Raw genomic sequence first — 24,071 nt, forward strand, 5'->3', positions numbered from 1 at the left:
GTTCCCATACAGTAAAACTTTAAAAATGCTGGCTGTGTTCTTCGGTTCCTCCAACATAAGCACCCACAACAGTAAAGCAAACAAATCCACAGTGGGCTGGAACTGTGGTTTCTGGAACTCTCTTAGACCTTGGCTGACTTGGGGGCTCCCAAAGGACAGGATTACTTCATGTCAAGGCAAAAAATTCTCCTGACTCTGTAAAAAGCCCTTGGTTCTGGGAAATATGGAAAACATAGATCAAAAATGAAGTTGTGCTGTGTTTGGAATGGCTGCCGGTGATCTTGAGCTTCCAATCCTGAGGGATCCACCTCCGTTGCTGGGGTCTCCGAGGTCCTTCTCTAGGTCACATTCGCTGGATCTCCCCTCACCTTCTTTCTCAGAGACCCGAAAGCCAGGATTCTATTACCACTAACCCAGGAGGCTGATTAGATCTGAACCCTTCTTTGGAGCTCAAACTCCACTGCGTATTTTTCATAGTGAAGAGTTTTGTGGTACATGACAGAGATGTGGCAAGAGTCACCAAGGCCTCATTTCCCACTGGTTTTGTGGTCAAAACCAAATTGGAACTCTCTTTTCTTCTTCCTGCCACACAACTGACTCTCACCCCATGCTTTAGATAGGTAAGTGTCAACTCCATTCCCACAGAGAGTATTTTATGGTTCAGCAAATACCCTGTGAACCTGTAACACACTGGGATCCCATCAGGAAAGATGGCGCTAGTTAGCACATCATGTGTTCCATCAGAAAACCCCAGAGCCTTTTTTCCATCATAGAATTCATGTTGTGAAGGTGGAAAGATGCTTTGCCCACAAAGGGATCCATGGAATAAACCTGTCCTAGAATTTCATACTTCATCTAATAAGTTATCCAGACAAAAAGGAGTGGGACTTTCGACAGGATCATGGACGTCTATCAGAAGAAAGAGAAACTACTGTATATTCTATTTGTTCCTTTGGCAACTGGACTATTTCCTTGTTTCAAACCAAACAAACATTCACAGGGAAAACCAGCTGCTTTTACAATGAATAAACCCATTACCTCAATTCCGTGTACATGACTGAGGTATTTTTACTTGTCAGATTTTCTGTTTTGTGAAAGCTTGGATATTTTCAGCATGCTGTCAATGCAGACACAACAGAGCTGGTCTTGGCAGCAGCACCAGATGTGTATGAGAACATGGGCCTTCCTGCCCCTCCAAGTCCAAGGTTTGCTGGTAAGTTATGGCTGTTGTCAAAAATAGCAACGGGCTTTGGCATCTTGACACAGGGCTGCCTGGTGCTGGCTGAGCTGCCTGCACAGTAGCCAAGAGAGGAGGCTTCACGTGTGTGCAGGGAAGGCTGGGAGGCCCGGAGTTCTGATTCAAGAGCCTGGCCTGCTGCTGTTTCCACTGCTGCAAAGACAATCAGTGCATATTGCTGCAAGAACCCCCTGACCCTGAGGGTCACCCATGTTTGACCTATAGCAATCAGTAGCATTAATTGTATGGAGGGAAGCAGATGATCTAAAGGATCCAAGATGAAAGAAGGAGGTATTTAACAAGAAAGAGGACCAGCATTAAGTCTAGGGTCCACAGCACATGCTTGTAATCCCAGTGCTTGGGAGACTGAGGCAGGAGGATCACAAGTTCAAAGCCAGCCTCAGCAATTTAGGGAGGCCCTAAGCAACTCAGTGAGACCCTATCTCAAAAAAAAAAAAAAAAGAAAAAGAAAAAGAAAGAAAGAAAAAGGGCTGAGGTTGTGGCTCAGTGGTTAAGCTCTGCTGTGTTCAATCCCCGGAACCAAAAAAGAGAGAGAGAGAGAATGGCATTAGGGCTCCTTCCTCTACCCATACAGGGTCAGTGACTCCCTCTTTTCTGGATTACTGGGAATCACTAATGCTCAGGGAGGCAGAGGTGGAGCTGGTGCTGACAGGGCCAGGATTCTCCTGGTCAGTTCAGACCCATCTGTGACCCACAGGTCAGACAAGACAGGTCTATGAGCCTGCAATCTGGCAGGAGGGGTGTGGAACTGGTACAGGTGGGAGCAACCTCCATTCCACACTGAACCCGTGGCCTCTGCAGGAGAAATCAGCCTGTCACGGAACCAGAGTGAGAAGCAGGTTAGAGCCAGGACCTCCTCAAGGATCAGCAGTAGAAATGATTGTGAAAGTTAACAAAACAAAACTTTGTTTACACACTTAGTCACTGCTGCCTGCTCACCTCTAGCCTTGATCCCACCCAATCTGGTGTCCTTGGAGTCTTGGCTGAGAAGTAAGTCTGGCATCTGGGCTCATCTGGTGTCACCCTCATGTTGACTGAATGAGCTTGAAACGTTTCTTAAATGCTTTGGCTTCAGGTTTCTCATTTATAGAGAGTGGGGACTATCTGTCCCTTGGAGTTTATTGATATATATGACAAATTTATCATAATGTCAAGTGCATAGTCAACACTCAACAGGTGCTAGGAATGGTTATTTACAGCAAACACAATAGACTTATGTTCAATAAGGAAGGTATGCCCAGAAGAAAGTATGTGTCTAAGATGGCGGAGAGTCCCTCCACATTTGGTCCTTCTTTCTCTACATTCTCCCCTCTGAACTCAGTGCTCCAGGGACATTGAAAACTGCTCAGACCTTCTAAAGTGCCAAGGACTTTCTCTATCTCCAAGCCCATTTCAGGACTAAGTGCAAACCCCACCCACACCCCGGTTCCTTCTGGAAAACACATGCTATTACACTCACGTGCTCAGTGCTGGTCTCTCCATGTGACTCCATGGAACCCTGAGCCATGTTCCATTCCTATTGCTAAGCCAAGCTTCAGCATTCATATCAACACTTGGGTTGCATCAAAATTTATTGACTGAAGAAATGAAATTATCGATTCAATTAGAAGATTCAAAATGATAAAATCCCTCATTCCCAGTGGCTCAATCCAAAAGGAAGAAGACCTTCGAGTGAATAGGATAGAATCTGTTGTGTTGTGAAAGAGTAGCCTTTGCTGAAGAAATGGTCAGTCATCTCCTGATAGCTGATCTGTTCTCATGTAGTAATAGAAGACTTGATGTTTGGCTGGACTTGAGATCACTTTAAGATAACAACAGCAACAACAAAAGCTACATTTCCCAGCACCCTTTGAGGTTAGATGCGAGCAGATTTGGAAAAGTTCTGACCAATGAAATGCAGATTATTATTGCTCCTCTTTTAATCCATTCTCTACATATTCTGGGCTGTAAGTAAGTAGCGAAAGCCTTCACTCTGCCACCTGCAAATTGTGTATTGTATAGCAGAATCTGGTGCTCTAGATGTTTTTTTCTCTTTCCTTTTTTCCCTTTTCTAATACTTGGAATAAAGATATGATGGCTGGAACATTGGTTATTATACTGAACTTTAAGGGAAATTATTATATTTTAGTACCTGTGAAGTACAGAGCTGAACATAGCTGGGTCCTTGAGTATTTTAGAAAATTTAACCACCATACCAGCTCTAGACTGCTTATTGTATGAGTTTTTCAATTGATTAAGCAATTATGATTATGATTATGATTTGTGTGTGTTTGTGTATGTGTGCACGCACGCACGTGCGTGCGTGCGTGTATGTGCACACATGCTACTTGAGATTGAGCCCAGGGCTTTGTACATGCTAGGCAAATGTTCTACCACAAGGCTATACCTTAGCTTTTTGTTTGTTTTATTTTGAGACAGGATCTCACTAAATTACAGAGGCTGGCCTAGAACTTGCGATCCTACTGCCTCAGCCTTCAAAGTAGCTTGAAGTACACCACTGAGCCTGGCTGCAATTATTATTTTTATATTCTATTACTCACAGTTAGATTTCAAAGAAACCTCCCAAGATCAAGAACTGCATTTTGAAAACATTTTTTGTTGGAGAAATAGAACTTAAGAGAGTTTCAGAACTATTTTCATAATAGGTTTTCATGAAACCATAAATTTATAATTTTTTAGAATCTTTGCAATACTCTTAATAACTATCATCTATTTGACTGATGTTAACTGAAGACTTTTTCTAAGCCATAAATATAACTGAGTGTTGTGGTGTAGATGTGCTTTCAGTGTGTTGAGCTGAGGGTTGGTAGCTTGGTCCTCAGTGTGGCGATGTAGAGGTAAGGGGACCTTTAAGAGGAGGAGCCTAGTGCCAGTCACTGGGGTCATGCCTTTGAGAAAGATGAAGGCAGTTCCCATCCGATTCTGTGCTGGTTCTCATGAAGATGTTGTTATAGAAGCGCCCCTGCCCCTCTCTGGCTTCCTGTGGGGTGATGTCATCTCTCCCTCTCATAGGCTCCCCTGCCCCTGTGGAGACATCCACCATGAGGTGAGGCAGCTCAGGGGCCCTCACTAGAGTCAACACCATGCTGTCTGGACTTCTGGCCTCCAAATAAACCTCTCTTTGTAAGCACCCCCCCTTAGGCAGTTCATTACAGTAACAGGACACAGACTAAATCAATGAGCAAATTAGAAGACAAAATAAAGCAAGTTTTTAAGATCAGAGAAAAAAAACAACATGCTTCTAGATTGAAGTCACAGAGCAGAATGCTTGACAATGACCCAGGTAAATTAAAGGATGTAATGTCCACTGAAGAGCCAGTCACTCCAAGAGGCAGCTGTATTTCTCCAGGTGGGGAACATAATGGCCTTTGTTTGTTCTTAGGTTCATGGTGCCACTTCTCAACCACAAGTCCATGAAAACTGGGCAAAATGTTCAAAAGATTTAGCAGTCTATGTGTCCTGGATGCTGACCAGTCAGAGTGGACTGTGGCGGTAGAATGATTTGGCATCCCTCCTGGCGATGCCAACATGAAACCAGTGTGATGTCCCTGTGGCGTGGTGGGTACTGAAATCATGTTTCTTAAATTGCCAACCACATTCTGCCTGATTTATGGGAGAATTGCCTCTGTGGTGTGCTATGTGTGGGAGGTCCTCTCTCCTTCTGAACTTCCCTAAGGGGTTGCTTTAGAAGAAAGGGAGTCCTTCGGGATCTTTCTGAATGGATTTTTGGAAGGTGATTAACTGGTTCCTTAGCTTATAATGTCCTTAAAAAATGTTTGTCCATGTTTGAGTGATAGCTCATGTGCAAGCGTGTGTAGGTTTGTGTGTGCTTGTGTGTGCATGGTACATATGCATGCACATAGAAATGCACCGACCTTCGCCTACGGCCAGCAGTACCACCCTCTTTCCTTGCAGGAACGAGAAACATCAGAGCGCCCAGCACACTGGCCTGCCTTCTGGCATTCAGGGCTCCTAGTGTCTAAAATACTATTTTTGATATGCAGCTGTTGAGTTGAAACATCTGACAGTTTCTCTTCTCCAGGATGGTTTGGTGTGAGATACCAGTAAACGATCATTTGTTTCAGTTCTTATAAGAGTCAGGAGACTAATATTAGAATGTGGTTCCTCCCACATATGGTCCTTTTCTTTGACTTTTAGCCCAGAGCATCCCAGACCCTGGGAAAACACTCGGAACCATTTTCCAGCATTTGGGGCTTTTATCCTTGAGACTTGTGAGGTCCTGTCTGGTCCACAAAGTGTGACCAAATGGGAGAATGGGAACAGTCAGGGACACTCGCCCACACCTCTGTGAGTCCATGTGGTGACCTGGCTGCATTGGCCAGATTTCCTCGTGTTTCCTTCCCTGTGGACCTGGAGACTAACTGGCCATGATTCACTGAAACAAGTCATTTGAGGGTGGTTAGTAAGATGTCCTCTCAGTTTGGAAGGGAAGTGGTGATAAAATATTAACAACTGTAAGACTGAGCAGCTGTCACCCACTCTGAATGGACTCTGGCCCTGGAGCTTGGGAAGGCTCCTGGAAGACCCTTGTTTATAGACTCAGGGGCTCAGGAAAGCAAGTCTCTGCCAACTGGTCTGGAACATATTCGCTGATCTCGACAACGGGCAGACCTGCTCTGGCGTGCTCGTGGGAGAATCCCCAGCCCTAGCCTTACCCCGCTCTGGGTTATCTGTCCTCCTGGTGTTGCTCAACCTGGCCTAGGTGATGATTCACAGTGAGAACACTTTCTATAGCTAGATGACCTTTGCCCTTACCTGGAAAATCATTTAAGACATGTTTTTAATCTGTATAGGAGAGATGGTAGTGACACAGAGCCAGGTCATCTCTGACTTATGTCAACTGAAGGGCTGTGTGACCAGTTCTGCTATAGGGTAGCTGGAGACCCCGATGTTAATCATGGGGTGTGATGCTCTGGGCCACTCTCTGGTAGGTCCCATGAGGTGGTGTTCTGGTCACCACGTCTGTGGAAGAAGTGACACCCCAGAGTGTATGTCCATGGTGAAGCATGTCGTGTGGGAAAGGGTGCAGGGTGCTTGATACGGGCACCCTTACTGGTCCCTCTGTTTTTCCCTGGGCTTATTCAGTGATGCCTCAAATGGGCAAAATACAGCCAGAGAGTGGGAGTTAGATGGAGCTAGCCCTGGAGTCCACCAAAGGAAGAATGATGGAAGGAAAATGAAATGCTATGGTAATGTCAGTTCAAGGTCAGGGCCAGTCAGTGGAAGGAGTATCTGTGAAGCAACTGTTGGGTCCTGGTTCCTATATGAGGTCAAGAAAAAAATGTGAAGAAGAGTGCTGCAAGTGTAGACCAGTGGTAGTGCGCTTGCCTGTCCCCCGCGAGGCCCTGGGGTTTGATCCCTAGCATTGAACAAATAATGATAATACATAAAGATGAAGAAGCTTTAGTTGATTATAGGATACAGATCTGAGAATTCATGAGAAAACATCACAACATGTGCCTTCAGAGATGGTTTAGAAGATCCCAAAGGAGGGCAGGGAGGAAGCAATCAGGTCTCCTGAGGAAAGAATTAGTCAGGAAATTATCCACAAAACAATGAATGACAGATCTGGGTTTTGAGGATGAATTCCTCTTTGACTAAGGCTGACGCATGAGAATAGAAGCATATTCCAGGCTGCAGGGACAGCGTCTGCCACACTCAGGGAGGGCCTCCTGCATATCCAGAGAGCCCTGGGAGGCTTGGAACCAACCTTGCTGATATTCTTTTGGGATAGTCTACCTACATAGTAGGAGCTAGAAGTTCCATTTCTTCATTCATTTTGAAGTATTTGCTTATATATTTCCATATTTCTTCAGTTTTCCTTAGTCAAGGAATCGTCTCCTCCAATCACTCTGTGAAGAAAGTACTTAGCAAAAGGTTTTCTGAGTTGAAGAAAAGGGAAACATTCAAATGTGAATAAAATTCAGACTTTTGTTTCAATATTTTCCCCCCAGCGGGGACTCTTATTTTGCATAAGAAAGACCTTCTGCTTGATCAGCTTTGTAAATTTTACTACCATTTAACAAAAATGTATCTCCAGCATCCAAAACCTTGGAGATTCAGATGTGAATCTGGAAAAATTGGAATTTTGTAAATGACCAATGACTAATGAAAAAGAAAGATGATAAATTTAGAGTTCTTTCTCTCTCACCCCTGCCCACCAGCTCTCCCCCATGAAGGGCCCCACACTCAATTGAATATATAAAATCTTTTTTAAATCCTTTAGATTGATTTTAACATTATGTTAATTTTATATCCAAGCATTGGGTTTCCTGAGCATTTATTTATTGAACAAGAGCCAGAAAATGAGGACAGGTGGACACCAAGAGAGCGGTGGGTGGGGGGGCGGGGGGACGGGGACAGAGGAAAGGGTTGGCCACGGCAACAGTGCCAGGGACAAGCTACCCTCCCCAAGCACTTAGGAATGTTCTGGCTGCTCTCAGACCAGCCCTTTCCCCACCTGTCACCAGCCGCCAGTCACCACTGCAGCAGCAAGGAAGGGTCATCTCTGTGCCCCGTTAGCTGTCCATCATCTCTGGACTTGAAAAGCACACATCATGTAAAAACTGTCACATGTTCCAAAATCTTAAGCTGATGGCTTCCACATAGCAAATAATTGTCTCTATAAATGATTACTCTTTTCTAAACCCTGTGAAATGTCTGTTGAGTTCACTGCCAGGTGCCACATTATCACTTACACAAAAATGTCTGTATAAAAATAACTTCCCCCACTGGAATGGTGGCGTACTCGGAGGGAGCTATTTATGCTTCAGTTCAGTTTCAGACATTTTTTTTTTTTGAGAAATGAGCTGAATGGAAAGAATTGAAGCAATATGGGCACCTCTGGAAAGATGTGGCAGATGTTAGTTCTTGAATTGGTGGAAATAAAAATGACAACCTTTCATTTCGCTTAAGAGGTCTGGTGTTCTGCTGACTTTTTAATATAATCTGGAGCAGAAGTTACTTGCTGTGAAAAACACTGGCTTTTTGGCATCAAACTTTTGGCTTGAGAACCTGCTGGCCTTCCTTCTGCCTCCTGGCCATGATGCTCCTTAAAACAGGACCCTGTAGAGGGGATGCCCAGGGTGTTGGGGCTGTTAACTGGAAGAGGCTCTTTACAAAACTCCTCCATGTCTGATGGCAACTCAAGGCAACCTGTCACAGTAGCTAAGTCACAGGTTCCTGGTGGCCTGTGTTGCTTGTTTCAGGTGTGTCCCTCACAGTCTCAGCAGAGCTCAGGCCCTTATTTCTGGTGACCTCTTAACTTGCCTCTATGGGGCGCTCACCCTATTTCCTCCACTCCCTCCTCTTAAATGGCAAGGACTGGGTCATGTTCATGGGCATCCCCAGGACCCAGAATGGAGTTGAGACCCACATGGAGGCTGAGTGAGCATTTGTTGAAGGAGCTTGTGCCATAAGAGTGACAACAGGGTGAAGTGGCTGGGGAGGTTGGAGCAACTCATGGACAGGTTGGAAGGGGAAGGAGACCCAGAACTGGAACCCCAGGTCACCTGCAACCATGGGTAGAACTTCATGCCCAAATGATAGTGTAAAAAGAATAAGTGGGCCTCAGCTCTGCTACACTTCTAATATGGTTCATACGCAACAATTTGGAAAAGTTGACATCTCCAGCCTCTCCAAATAGAAATTTGGTTTCATTCACCATAATAATTCCAAATTTAATTGTTACTCATTCACATTTAGCCAAAAGTGCACAGTATTTAAAATTTTTGATTAAGCCAAATAATTTTTAATTGTCTCAGCAATTCCTTGTAAATTTTTATTTCCTATTTTTTCATATGATTTACTTAAATCGTTCCTGGTACTTAACTTTTCTGGTCATTAAGAAACATTTGACTGAAATCATCCTTTGGAGATGATTCATCATCAAAGTACTAAGTAGGGTGCCCTTGACACAGAGTTAGCAGCAAATTTTTGAAAAGGAGGTTAAATAAAATGCATTCATTTTTTAAAACAAAATCCTTTGGTGAGCTAGGGCAGGCTGTTTGTGAAGCTGCTTTCTGGTATTCAAACACTTAAAAAAAAAAAAAGGAAACACTTAGAAACCAACATCCTTAGAATAGGGATGCTTAGTCCAATGAAAGCTTCCAAGTGTTGGAGCCAGTACTGCCAGCAGCTGAACTTGCTTACATCCTGCTGCAAGAAAGGTGGATGGCAGGAGGCTAGTGTTACAGGCTGTTCCTCTCAAGGCCATTAAACTGTCCCCACCTCCTTTCCCATACACAGAGCCTTTTGATGCAAAGGAGCAAGGGGCTGCTCATTCACAAATAAACATTCCCCAGTTCAAACAGCCTGTCTTGTGCTTCAATTTAAAAAGAGGTTGAAAGAGTTATTTGCTTTCTCTTCTCTTCAGGGTGCAGAAGCAAAGCAGGAGCCTCCACAAGTTTTGCTTTTTTCAGTGGTAAACGCTTTCGAAAGATGAAGTGGCCAGGAAAAGAGACAGATTTTCTTGAAGCCACTAATGGGAAGTCATTCTTGCAATGAGGCTAGGAGACTCCACCATCTGAGTACAAGCGCGATGCTGTCCTTCAGGAGTGAGCACATAAAATGGCTGTCAGTGAGCCTAAAGGGTCCTCTTACAGCAAATCAGAGAATTCATTCAGTAAGTATTCTCAGTCTGCAAGATAGCAGTGGGCTACAAGATCATGGGCCTGCATACTAGGGTGCCCAGGGCAAGCAATGCCCTTGTGGACAGGCACAGGTGGATGGGCTCTGTCCCTACTCATCTAGACCAATGATGGCACCTGATTTCAGATTCACATACATCTGTGACTCAAACTCTCTGACACACTAGAGAGAATGACAGGTGCTAACTAGATACAGAACCTAAGAGAGCCGTCACATGCTGACTCAGGGCAAGCAATGTGGCTCAAAGGGCCTGGTAGGGTTGGAAAGTCCAAGCCTGAATCTTAGACACATGCGCCTCAGTAGGCTGATGGGCTCCTCCTCAACACATTCTGAATTATCCACAGCACTGGTATTTGTGGACGTATTTTGATTCTGTAATAATGCAGAATGGGGATTATTCATTCGAGAGGTATTTCTTGACTACCATTACATGGTATTGTGCTGCTGTGACTTTTGAATGCTGGGAACATGTGCAGGGACATAGTCTCAGCACTCAAATTACCTAGAGGAGTTATTCATGGTTTTCCAAAAGAAAGAAAGAAAGAAAGAAAGGAAGGAAGAAAGGAAGAGAGAGAGAGAGAGAGAGAGAGAGAGAGAGAGAGAGAGAGAGAGAGAGAGAAAGGAAGGAAGGAAGGAAGGAAACAGATATTGATAATAAATTTTTCAAAACATGGCAAGCATTCTAGAATTTGCATAGGTTGCATGGTGTGAGATAATGTGATAGAAATCTTTGTCTTCTGCTGATTAAAGAGATATTGGACAACTTAAATTCTAGAGAAGGGCTCTTCCACGGAAGTAAAGAACCAAGAACAAAAAATTGAATGTATGAAATAGCAAAATAGAATTTTGAATGACTGCTTTACCATGTTGTTACTGTGGGTTGAATAGGGATGCTTAGTCCAATGAAAGCTTCCAAGTGTTGGAGCTATAAAAAACCCGTGTTGTTTTGACATGGGGTCTTGCTATGTTGCCCAGGCTCTCCTCCAACTTCTGCCTCAGCCTGCCTAGTAGCTGGGACTGCAGGCTAGTACCACCACACTCAGCTTGTGGATGGGTTCTTAACCACTGGGGGCTCAGTTTCTGAATATAAAAATATCTACTTCGAATTGCTGGGTGAAGACTACATTTACTAATGGCTAGCCCATGATAGACCTTCTGTAAATGTTGGTGCTTTTCCACAAAGACTTTTCCTTTTTCTGTATTTCAATCCACTAGATTCACAAGAAATGGGTCTACTGCATGGAAGATCTGATGTGTCAATCACGAAGGCCTATGAAGGAGCTGATAGTTAGACTCCTCCAGCAATGTGGTGACCAAGCCATCCTAACACCATCCCTCTTTAGAACACACAAAAAAAACTGTGGATAAAATATCAATGCTTTTTAAGTGCATGGCTTATGGCAATGTTCAGATGTCAAAAAGTGTATGTGGGATCACTAATCCTGATGGGTGGCTGCTAGCTCTGGCAGCAGTCTAAGCCTGTCTCACTACTTCAGTGAATCAGAGTTCTGGCTTAATTTAATTGTAAACTGGTGGTAACTTGATCCCACCTAATACTAGGGTCTTCAAAAACTTACAATCTTAAAGAATTGATGAACTAAAATATATTTACTTTTTCACAAGTGCAAACATCCAGCGAATTTATCCACTACAGTTCTGATTGTAGACAGAGGAGAAAGGAGTGTGTTCTTTGAAAATTTGGAGAATTTATTACCATTCTTCACACAGGTTTGAGGCCCAATTCACAGTGTACATGGAGCCTGCAAAACATCAGGTTGAGAAGGTGACATTCTGTGGCCGGATTGGTGGTAGCCCAAGGTATTTGGCAGTGAAGACAGATCTTCCCAAGAGTAAAGTACCCTCAAAGGAAAGAGTGCTTTAAAGAAAGGCACTCTTCAAAGAAAGTACCTCAGGCTTCAAAGAAAGTTCCAAAATTCATGAGCTAAAAAAAAAAAAAAAAAAAAAAAAGCACAGACTACATAAGTAAACAGGGTACCATGAGCAAGAATCTGCAGAAACACACCCAGGAGAATGAAACCAGAAAATAGCAGATGTTGACATCATTGGGCAAAAAAGTAACTTAAATATATTCAATATGTTTCTCTTAAAAGAATATGAAAAGGTTGACTTGAAAACAACAAAAGAGAAAGGGAATGAAAAGTAATGAGTCTGATTTGAAAAAGTAGCAAATATATCTTCCCGGAATATATAATAAATAAAGTGTGAAACTCAGTGCAGAGACTGAAGACAGATTAGACACAGCTGAGAAAAGATTTGGTGAAATGCAAATCCATCTCATAAAAGGATGCTGGATATGGTACAGAGTGACGAGGTGTTGGAAATGGCAAAAGGAAGGTTGGAAACATGAGCGTAAAGTGAAAAGGCACAATGCACATTCAGCCAGACTTCAGGGGGGAGACAACAAAGAGAACAAAGGAGGCGCCATCTTGAATTCTCTTGAAACCCAAGGATCCTCAGAGCTAAGAACGTCAATGAATCCTAAGCAGGATAAATTAAATCAGCCCTAAATCTCTTGTACTAAAATGGCTGATTATCAAAGATAAAGAAACTGTTGGAAAAGTAGCCTTAGAGAAAAGACAAATAGCTTCAAAGGGACCACAATTAGTGAGGCAGCTAGTCCCTCCGCAGGGGCAATAACAGGAGGTAAAATGCAGAGCAGTGTTATCTACAGAAGGCTGACCTAGACCTGGGTGCCCAGGGGAGATGTCTTCAGCAAGATAAAGACACATTCAGATGCACAACAATGAGAGAATCTATTCCCAGCAGATCTTCACTAATGGAACTTCTCTTGAGACTATGTTCAGAAGGAAAGAAATGACCCCAGAAAGAAGGGGGGAGACAGATGAAGGGGTGATGAGCAGAGAAAATACATGGATCTCACAAATCCAATGTGAAGCAAAAGTTGCATGCACAGATTAATCCATTCATCAGAGAACCGTTTATAAAAGGTCAAATAGTAGAAATACATCTTGTCTGGGGGAGCATACATGAGAGGAAATCTATAAGGAAAACCAGGTAGTGATAAACACTCAATTTCAGATAGTATTTCCTTATGAGAAGAGAAAGCAAAGGTAGCTTCAATATATATCATGTCCTACTACTGGTGCTGAGTGATCATCTTATATTTTATGTAACTTCTGTATAGGCCACCTATGCCCAGGTATGTTGGCATATTTGAAATATTTCAGAGTATAATAGATTATTTAAAATTCCACTTTGAAAATTGCAGACCACAAATTTTGAACAAAGAATTCAGCATTCTGAATAATCTAATATGTATTAATTCCCATAAAAAGTTGGGAGGATCAGGATGAACACAGAGAAGAAGGTTAGAACATGGCAATACAGACAAGATTCTGCCATACCTGACATCTCTTGAATCAATAATTAGATAAAATGTAGGGGAAAGTTTTACCATGTGTTGATATAATCCACTAGACTATTTGACAATTTGGTCATGTGATCTTTTTGTTTCCTTCCTTGCAGTGGCTCAGGGGAAGCTCAAATCTCAGTTTTGTGCTCAGCTACTCTGGATCACAATGGGAATTTAGCATTGATTCCTTCTCCTCATGGTTCCTCAGGACTTTCTGGGGAAGCTCTGAGGCTAGTAGGTTTGGGTGGTGGAGAGGGTCTTGTAGTTGGGTCAGGGATGAATCAGGAGGGATATCAAAGCAAGGGATGGGTAAAGAGTTCTTGGTGCTTCGGTTTTCAAAGCACTTTCTGAGTTGAAGACAGTTGTTGCTCTTGTTCCTCATCCTGTAGGTAGTCATGGGACATGGCTGCTCTTGTTCCATGGTAATCCTATAAATTTGTGCCAATGGAATGAATCAGTGATGCACCCTAGACAGCTCTGTTCCAAGCCACTGCACATGAGTGTGTTCGAGCAGGTGAAAATGTGTGCCCCCATGCAAATGTGCACGCACGCACGCACACACACACACACACACACACACACACTGCCTCATGTATATACAAAAGTTCCACAATCCTTTGGTGCTAATGTCTGAGAATGCTAAAGATCGTCAAAGGAAACATGTTCAGTGGCTTTTACACATGCTACCAGGTCCCCAGGGTATGGTTTGTGAAGAACAGAACACTGGAGTGGAATCAGCAACGGAGACTGAGAGGCTGAGATGGGTGAGCCGAGCTAACGCCAGGCAGAAGCCTGGGGTTACACGTGGACCATTTGGGGATCTTTCCTAATTGATAGATAAAAAGGGCTGGAGAGCATTTCTGAGAACCTCCTTCTATTCCCCCAAACTGTCTCTACCCCCCTGTCCCTGTGTCTGGTGAGGACTCTGCTCTCAGCCTCCATTTCATAGCTAATCAGCAGGGCTTGTTCCTGGGGGTACATTTGTGGGCCACAGAAGTCGGGGGAGAAGTGCCTGAGAAAGCAGGACTAGAAGCTCTGCAGGCAGAGCCCTGCAGGAAGAGGCACAGCAGTGACCTGCCATGGGGGACCATTGTCACAGGGCCTATCAGGGAGCCCTTCTCCACTCACTGCCACCTACAGAGCTTCACTGAGGGGACACAGGCCATGGAGATGTGGCTCCAGAGGATGAGCTGGCCTTCTGGGTTGTCCTGGAGACCTGCTGAATGACCTGAGAATCTATCTTGGCTCTGGGTTTGTTTCCTAAGTGAGTGGGCTTAAACATTTGGTAAAAGACCGCAGGCCAGAGAGGGAATGCCAGGAACCAAGCAGAGGCCAGCACTGTGCTACCTGCTGATCCTGAGCCCTTGCTCCCCATGAGTTTCTGGAAAGATGGGAGGGGACAAAGTCGACTTCCAGTCACCTCCAAGAAAAATCTGACATTCCCACAAACAGCACCCTGGTGGCTGCCTGAATCTGACCCTCTGCCCTCCCAAGCTCCCTCCAAGGGCCTCCTTGGCATTTATTTCTATTAATAAGTCAGGCGGGTGGGAAGGAAGAAAGGCAAAGTCGGTCTGCCTGGGCCCAGCGTCTTTAGGATGCATCTAGATCACAATCGGGAGCACAGATGCCTGAGGCTGGAGGGGACAGGCAGGACAAGTTGTCAAGGAGTGGGTGGGAGGACGAGAGGTGGGATGGCAGGATGGACAGGACCATGTGGAGGGACTTCCCCAGAGATCGGGCTCTGGCACCAAAAGTCCTTTCAAATGCGTTGTGCTTCACTGAGATCCAAAGCACGGGAACTGGGCAGCTTTCCAACTTGTCCTTAATTGTACTCTTGATAGCACAGCTTTATTATTGGGCTGTAAGCGTTGTGAATGCCAAGAAGCTCAGACACCATAAAATGAAGGCCGGATTTAAGAACCAAATATTAACCATAGCTTTCACGTGTGTGTCGCTGGTGGACAGCACATTTTTCACACCCATTATTTCATTTGGTCCTCGCCACCACTGTGTGAACTATGAATCATGCAGGAACTTACGCACACGTTGTGCATAAGGGAACTGAGGCTAAGAGAGGCTAAGGAACTTTCTCTAGATCCCTCAGCTACCAAGTAGAGAAACTGAGACTCGGATTTAGGACTTCTCTTCATGGTCCTGCACATCTGTGTCCCAGCTACTTCTGATAAAGCCTTGAGACTGGCACTCAGATGGATGCAGATCATGGACCATGTTTCCTGAAGCACTTTCTTTCCTTCTCAGTAGCACTAGTCACGATTGGGATTGGACAACACCCCTGAAAGTTGGAAACACAAGAGGTTCTGAGCTGTGACATAGAGAAAAAGGTGTCTTCTCGGTATTTCTGAACTTTAAGGAAATGCCATAGAAAGGAATCAATATTGCTCTTGGAAAGTTAAGCCAACCCTCTCCCATCAATTAGAGAAGCATATCAAGTTCCAGAGAGATAGGCACTTTGTCCAAACTTAGAAAGACGACTCAAAAGTCAGCATGAAATTGAGACCAGGGCCCTTGCTCCTGTTGCTTTTGCAGCCCATGTGAAGGTAAATGCTTCCAAGATTTGGGGGGTAAGGGGGGGGGTTGCTCCATTCATAAGAACTTCTGGTCTCAGGGCTCAGGTATAACTTTTTCAGCAGAGAAGTGTAATTCACAAGCCCAAGAAGTCACTCTCTTCAAGCATCAGGGTGGGCACACCTGGCTGGGTTATGGCTAGGAGTGTCTGCACCTGGAGAGGTGTTTGGCTAGGGCCACTAAGCCCTCCCCTTCCAGTATGGTCTGTGTGCGTGACGGCCCTGCAGCCACAGTCTGACACTCCGTTTCATGCAGCTGTGGGGAAATGCTCTTAGGCTGTTGTACAGTGTACAACCAACAAACTATCCCGGAAGAGGAAATTTAGCAATTCCTATAAGCCTTCAATATGTCTACCTTTTGATCCAGGGATTCCCCTTTGAGGAACTTAATAGCACAGAGTGGTGCTTATTTTAGCATTTTTCAAACTGCAGATAATTAGCAACAACTTTGAAGGGCAATCAGTGGGCCCTGGGAGGTTATCTAGTAGCATAGTGGAAAACCATCCAGTTCATAAAGAAAGAGCAGGAGCCACACGGACTGTCAGGAAGTGCTGACTACCACGTGTAAATCAGTAAAGCAGATTACAGGACAGCTTATATACTGGATTTTTATATTTTGGAGAAAAGGAAAATATATATGTATACACACATACACCTCTAAGTGATCATATGTGCCTGGGTAATGGATTTGAAAGAAGTACACTATTTTGTGTGGTTGTCAGGTCTTGGAAGAGTGTATGGAGAGGACATTTTTTTTCTTTATTTTTCACAGTCTAGTATTTTTCAGGTTTTTTGATTGTTGTTGTTGTTCATTAAGCAAGTACTACTTTCATAATATCAGTAAGTAAATATTTAAGAAGTAGCCAACACATATGCAGAGGTTGCTCTAGGAGACGCAGGATGCTACACACCTACATATAAGGCAGGCGGTAGTGTCACCTCATCTTATCAACAACAACAACAACAAAATGAGAATCAGAAAGACTGAGTATCTTTCCCAAGGTTGCACAACCGGCATAATGGAGACTGGACTTCAGGCCTCCAGACAAAGGGGTCCATGCCACGCCCTTGGTCTGCCCTCCACGTGAGGAATATCTATGTACCTGAAGATCTGTGCGGAGCCACTAAAGAACCAGAGAGGGGGACCAGAAGATCTGATTTGATACATGAATGTTAGTTTTAGGGTCACCATGTCTGGTTGTGCAGTTTGCGCACTGCTCAGCACCGAGGGGACTGAGCCTTTTCAAAGTGACATGGAGTGCCCTTTTCCCCATTGGATGCTCTGGTGCTGATTTTGGGGCTGACCCACAAGGCAGTAAGGACAGAACTAAGGAAATGTTTCCCTGGCTTTCTCTGGGCTTCCTCTTAGGAGACAAAGACAACCCTTAAACTAAATCATAGTGGCTTTCCCCGTTCTTCGCGGAGGCCAGGGACGGCTTCTGTGGAGCTCAGACGTGTGCCGCCTGCGGGAACTGGGTCGAAGGTGCTGGGTTGGAGAGAAGCTGCCCTATGGGCTCTGGCATGGCCTCTTTCGGGAACAAGGCTTTGGACCTTCTGCAAGTGGCCACGGGGATCTTGTTTCAGCTGTGCTGAGCTGCAGGGAAGTCCAGCCTGGGGTCAAGCAAGGCCCGAGAGTCGCCTGGGAACCAGTTCACCCCAGTGCCCTCAGCCCTGGGCCAGGACTCGGAGCTCCTCTTCCTCACCTCTCGGGGGACCCCACAGCTCCTGCCTGCCGCCTCTGGGATCCCTGTGAACACAGAGGAAGCTTGGGAAACCCAGCATGGGGGACTCAAAAGTTCTGATGAGCCGTCTTTGGGGCCTGATCCTTAGCCAGGTGCTGGACCACCCTGTGGACCTGAGCTCTCTTTAGCATCTGAAGTCCTCTCTGCCCAAAGGCTGCCCTCAGTCTGACACTTGCTCCTCGCTGGCTGAGAGGCAGTGCAGAGGGGGTCTCCACCAGGCCTGGCTCTGAGGCCCCTGGCTGTGACCCCCACTCCCTGCTTCATGCACACGGTTCCTTTCACCCAGCCCTGACCCAGGCCTGGCCTGCGTCCAACCTAGCACAGAGCTGGCACCGTGGCTAGCTGTGGCCTGCCTGGCTGGAAGCAGGACAGCTCCTCTGTGCCTCAGGGAGAACGGTGTCAGCCTCACGCCTGGACCTATGTCAGGCTTGTGTTTCACCTGTGAGAGGAACACACCTGAGAGAGTCCCAGGAGGACAGAAAGAAGCCCCCCTCCCCCGGGAGGGCAGGGACTGGAGGTGAGACCCACAAGGAAGTCAGGAGCACCAGTCAACAAGCCTCCTGGCTGATTCATTGAATAAAAGAAACCATGTGGGACTCCTTGTGGAGGCTGAGCACTCAGCAGACAGGACACAGAAGCCAGTCCCTTCGCCGCTGGCTCCCCTAGATGGGCACTTTGGGGCAGTACACAACCAGACAGCGGTGGCCCTAAAATAACATGAATCCACCATGTGCTGAGCTCCCGTGAGGTGCAGGTACTAGCTCAGGTATTTTGCATATGATATTTTTATGGAATCTTCCATCGACTCCAAGAAACAGGGGCAAGTGCTCTCACTGTAGCAGCAGAGTCAACAGAGACTGAAAGAGGACATTTTCTCAAGGGCATCTGGCTCAGAAGAAGTTTGCATCCCATCCCCCATGCTGGCTCGTGAGCATCAGCTTCTGACCCACACCCTGGTAGGTCTCAGGAAAGCCAAGGCAAAGGCGGCCACATCCACCCTGCAAAAGAGACGGCCCTGGGACAAAAGGCATCCCCGGAAGAGAATGGGCAGATTCAGGGAAATGGGCAGGTGTCCCCGGGGCACATGGCGCAAGACCAGCGAGGGCCAACAGGTGCCCTGTGAGGAGAAGCAGCACCTGCCAGTGGGGGAAGGTGGAGGGTGAGGAGAGGGGACACAGCACCTGTCCTCCTAATGCGACACCAGGGGCCTTTGGACAGCTGGCGAAGATCACGATGAGAAGGAGGAGCAGCTCTGGCCTCAAGGATGGCTGTGAAATGGACAGGGAGGACAGAGATCTGCCGGGTGGGACACGTTGGCAGGAAAGGTGAAGCTTCACAAGTTCACTGAAAAAATTATATGAAAGTAGTAGACGTAAGACTTGGTTGAAATTTAAGTACCCTGGGTTAATCTATTTTGGAATGATTTATTAAGCACATTCAACATATGAATGAGGCCCTTCAGCAGGTCCTGGGGCCACCAAGGTGAACAGGACATCAAGCTTGCCTCCCACAGTCTACACCACAGGTCGACGTAAAGACCCAGGGCAGGTGGTGGCACACCCCACCTTAAACGGGTGCATTTCTGTAGAAAATTTCACAACAATAAAGCTGATCAAAGCTAGTAATTCTAAACAAGACCAGGGATAAAATACTCCTCTCACAAAGGAAAGGAAAAAAAAAATGTCCAGGTTTGACCAAGTGCAGCCTACATGTAAAATCCAGCAGCTGTCTCTTTTGTAAGTAAAGTTTTATTGGAACCAGCCACTCATTCATTCACCTATTATCTGTGGGGCTCTCCTTCATGCTACAATGGCAGAGTTGAGAAGTAGTGACAGAGGCCAGATGGTGACAAAGAATAAAACAATCACTCTCCGGCTCTTACAGAGGAAGTTTGACGTCTGACCCAAGTTATAAACAGCTATTGCAATTACTGCTGAGTTTGATAATATATGTCAGTTTCAATCAGCACATTCTTATTACTTGTCCTTTGATAGATATCTATTCTACAATAAGTTAATTCTGAAAGTCCCAGTTATAGTGTCCCCAAAGGACTCTGCTCATGTGTTTGTTTTGAGTAAGCTTGTCATGACTGGGATTGATTTGTGTCTCCAACCTATGTGATATTCATGAATTTAAAAAGTAGGTTCAAAATAAATGATAATCCTTGATTATGAGGTCAAAGTAACAGAACTTGATTTACATCCGTTTTTTTGTTCTGTATGTCTAAGTCCATTTGCAGCTTTTTATTCATGTTTAAAACCCAAAATAACAAAACAGGTGCAAACTACTTAATGTAACTTCTTTGTTAAGCCCAAATTTTAGCTCCTATACAAAATGTTCTACAGAATTTAAATGGTAACTTTTAAATAACCATTGAATTATTTGTAAATCATGACTTATTATATGATTCTTAGTGAAAATAATTGCGTCATATAGAAGATGGAGTGTCAAGAACATTGTACTTGCAAACACATAAGGACTTTTAGTATTGGCTATCTCATGAAAAAGGCCAAAGGTCACAAGAAATATTCAATGACAGAGTATTATGGGGGCTGCAGACAAGGACAGCTATTCCAAATGGAGAAATCAGTGTCCCCTTGTTTGCAGGAAATGTTGCTGATCGTCATCATTATGCCAATGAGAATGTCTGTCTCAAGCCCAGGTTTGGGGGTACAAGACCAGCAGCTTCACGTCTCTCCTCAACAAACATGGCGAACTCAGCAGTGGGCTATTCAACTCCAACAGGTGTGTGAAGCGCAAGACAATCATGGGGGATGGGCACCGTGGGAAGGGAGAAGAAAGTCAAAGGAAAGGCTCTCCCATTTCCCCTGAATCCCATCTGCATCCATCCAGAGGGATGCACTGAAGGCACTAAGAGAGCGACCTTCTCAGTGCAGACTTGGCCCGCGCAAATGAATATGCTGGTCAATCAAGAAAGGTAGCCTCGTGGACAAGGGCTGCCACTCTGTACAAACTTGAGGCAGTTGGTTGCTTTCAGGGCCAGCAAGCTTTGCAAGAGACCTCAGATATGGACCCTGAAGCTTCACCTGCATACTCTCAGAGGAATAAAGACAGCATGATCCAAGGAGCCAGGCTCAGCTCCACGTCCTACAGAATGGGATAAAATGGTGTTCCAAAGCCTGGATCACAGAGCATGCAACCCAGGGCTGTGCTCCTCTCAATATGTCCCATGAGACCCTTTGGAGAAAGGGGCTTGGGAATGTGTGTATTTAACAAGAACCTTGGGCCATTCCTCTCTGACAGGTCTGAGGAGTGACAGAAAGACTACTAGACAGCCGCCAGTTCCAGCAGCAGCACCGCTGTACTGGGCACAGCCTGGGTTCCCCTCAGTCTTTTTATACAACTGAATTAGTCATAGCGTTCTACAAGTTTTGTGCTAAGAACAGCAGAATACACAAAGTATATAAATGTAAGTATTATGCCTATAATAAAATACATAAGAAATTAGAACTGTAAGAATAGCTCACATTTTGGGGAGCTTACTGAGTGCTTAGGGTGTGTTGACTCAACAGATTCTGCCTCATTGCATTCCACTGCATAAGTATCTCCGTTGGATCCCACTTGACAAGTGAGGAAACCTAGGCACAGGTTTAAGCAGCAGCCCAAGATTACAAAAGCTACAGAATTTGAATATGGAGGCAGGATTTAAGAACTAGGCAGGGTTGTCCCCTTGTGATTATGACAAGTTGAACTGTTCTAGCCCCAAGCCCACAACAGACACGTGGGCTCTTGATGTAGTAGTGTGACAAACCACAGGGTACCATGGAGCAGAAGAGGTCCTTGGCTAGCCTCTGTTAATTGAGGTCTGTCAGGTTGCTTGGACATCTCTTAAGTTTGCAAATCTATGTGGCAGCCATCTCTGAGGACCTTTCCACCTTTCCACGGCCGTTTCTCCCAACTGGAGACTCCAATTAGAAAATAGGGCACCAATAATGCAGGTGGTGAGTCAGGTGTCAATTGGACTCAAGTTTCCTGTGGTCTCCAAAGAGAACCACTGGAGTCACCTGAGGACCTTCTAAAGGTACAGATTTCAAGATCCCATCCCTCAGGGAATCTCATCCCAGGCACCAAAAGGTTACTTAGAAATTAAGTCACTTGGGTGCTCTGGGGTTGACAAACAGCTACTCAAAAGCATTAGGATTTGAAAACTGCTTCCTTGTTTTGATTTTCCAGGTCAAGTCCTCACGAGCTCTTCAGTGGGAAAACCACCTTCTTTCCTCTTTGCCTCTGTCCTTCTCTTTTTTTTTCCTCCTTCCCTTCCTTTCCTCCCTCCCCTCCTTCCTTCCATCCACAAATGTGTGTTGAGCATATTGCGATGCTGGGCATTTGCAGCCCCTCTCTGGTGGGGCCAAGGCTGGAGTGTGAGCACGTGGGCACATTTGCCCATCCCGAGGATACAAGGGGTTCAGGGAGCCTGCTGCTGCCTTCCCGGAGTGGCTCCCGCACTAACGATTCCTGGAAGACCCAGGCTGTTGACAAGATTAGAGGAGAGATGAGGAGTGGCTCCTCCAGCTACTCTTGCGGCCCCCTTGCCACTGTCCTTGGCCCCGTGGCCACAGGTTTGGTCACTCCTGCTCACTCATGGCTTGTGAGTCACAGAGGAGTCATGGCTGACCCTGACCCATGGCAAGGGTGGTCATTTATTTACCCTTTGAAACGTGACCAGGTGGCCCATTAATTTTGTAGCATTAATTCCAAGAGGAAATTAGATTCCTACCAGAGTCATTCATCTTTTTAAAAGAGCCACAAGAAGAGAGCATCAATAATCAGAATGCAATTTTCTGAGTTAGGAAGTGGTCAGAACGTTGGTGCCAGAGATCTCGCACACTGAAGGATTTCATGGCTTTTTTTTTTAAACGATTGTTTTAAGACTGGTTGGTGGGGACCACTCCAAAGGACCCTTAGCTTAGACCCTTCTCTAGGATGACAAAGGAGATGGCATCTACTGAATCATTAATACCAGTGGTTGGTTAATCTACCCCAATCCTCTTACCAGCACAGATCTGTTTAATACGTGGGTTTACACAGCCCTGCTGCTCCACGTGGCCCCTTGGTGGCCCACTTGGTGACATGAACCCTCTACTTCTAACTTGTCTTTTCGTAATCTGTGACCCTCTTAAAAACAATAATGATGATTTTCATGAAAAGAAACTAAATGTTTCTCAATAATTTAATCTACAAATTAAAGTCCTAATTAGTTTATATCCTTTTACTTTAACCTTCTATTTCTTCTGTCCTCTGATGGAATTGTATTATTTACCCATTTTACCCCAATTCTTCTCTTTTTGAGTCATTCATTTCTAGGCTCTAAAAACATACATTTTTTATTGCCTAAAGCTTTTAACAAAGAAGTGCTATGTGGAATATTTACAAATACCTGGCTTTGGTGCCAATCACTTTTACTAAGCAAAACAATGAACAAAAACCAAAGTAATATGGCCTTCTGCCTGCCATCTTTCAGGCCCAATTTAACCAATTTCTATTGATCATACAGGAATTAAAGAAGGTCCATAGGAAGAATGAAGATAGGCTAACACTGATTAAAATTAATATATGATTAAAATTAATATATGATTATCAGGTCACAATAGGAAGGACTAGAGTTTTGGACTGGATCCCAATGTTGAGAAATCAGCTTTGGGTCTGGTTTTATAATTAGTCCCCTTGTCTTGAGAGATTGTGAATTTAGCCCTAATAACCAAATCCCAATCAAGAGGCCACTCACATACAAAGTGACCTCTAAAGATCGTCACTGATATTTTCTCAACTGCTTGACTCTATGTCTTAACACAGAAAGGCTTCTTCCAAAAAATCACCTTTTGCTAATCAGTTGCTATCACTTTTCAACACTAGGCATGTACTGGGTATGGTATCTCTGTATAATTCCAAACCTACCACACGGCTAGGGTTGCACAAGGCATTCCATGTCTCCAAACACAGATTGGAGGTTTCTTCTCAAAGGTTTATCAGGAAAGATTCTGAAGAAAGGTACATGTCTCCAACGTGTGTGTGTGTGTGTGTGTGTGTGTGTGTAGGGGGGCACACATGCACTACGGTAAGAATAACAATACATCTATCCATATCGCAGAAGCTTCTGGAAGAATAAGTCTCTTTATCTTGGTTTCTGGGTGTGCCAACATTCCCCCTTGTACATTCCTGTGACCATTATTAATACACATTGATAGGCAGGAAGAAAATCAATGTTGTTTATTTTCATAGGAAGTCCCCAGCCCCTCAGGCATCTCAATGTGTTTTGACGTTTCTCTTTCAGTCAGAATTTCATCAGTCCATATGGAGAATGTCAAATATTAATGCCAGTTACACAAACAATTTCACAAATAGAAAATTTTTATGAAATAGAGAACTTTTCTTTCTAGGCAGTGGAAGCGCTGAAAGAGAAT

The sequence above is a fragment of the Marmota monax genome, unplaced genomic scaffold (assembly GCF_021218885.2).
Source record: "Marmota monax isolate L192 unplaced genomic scaffold, Marmota_monax_Labrador192_F-V1.1 WCK01_AAM20220418_F8-fsc00125, whole genome shotgun sequence".
Lineage (NCBI taxonomy): Eukaryota > Metazoa > Chordata > Mammalia > Rodentia > Sciuridae > Marmota > Marmota monax.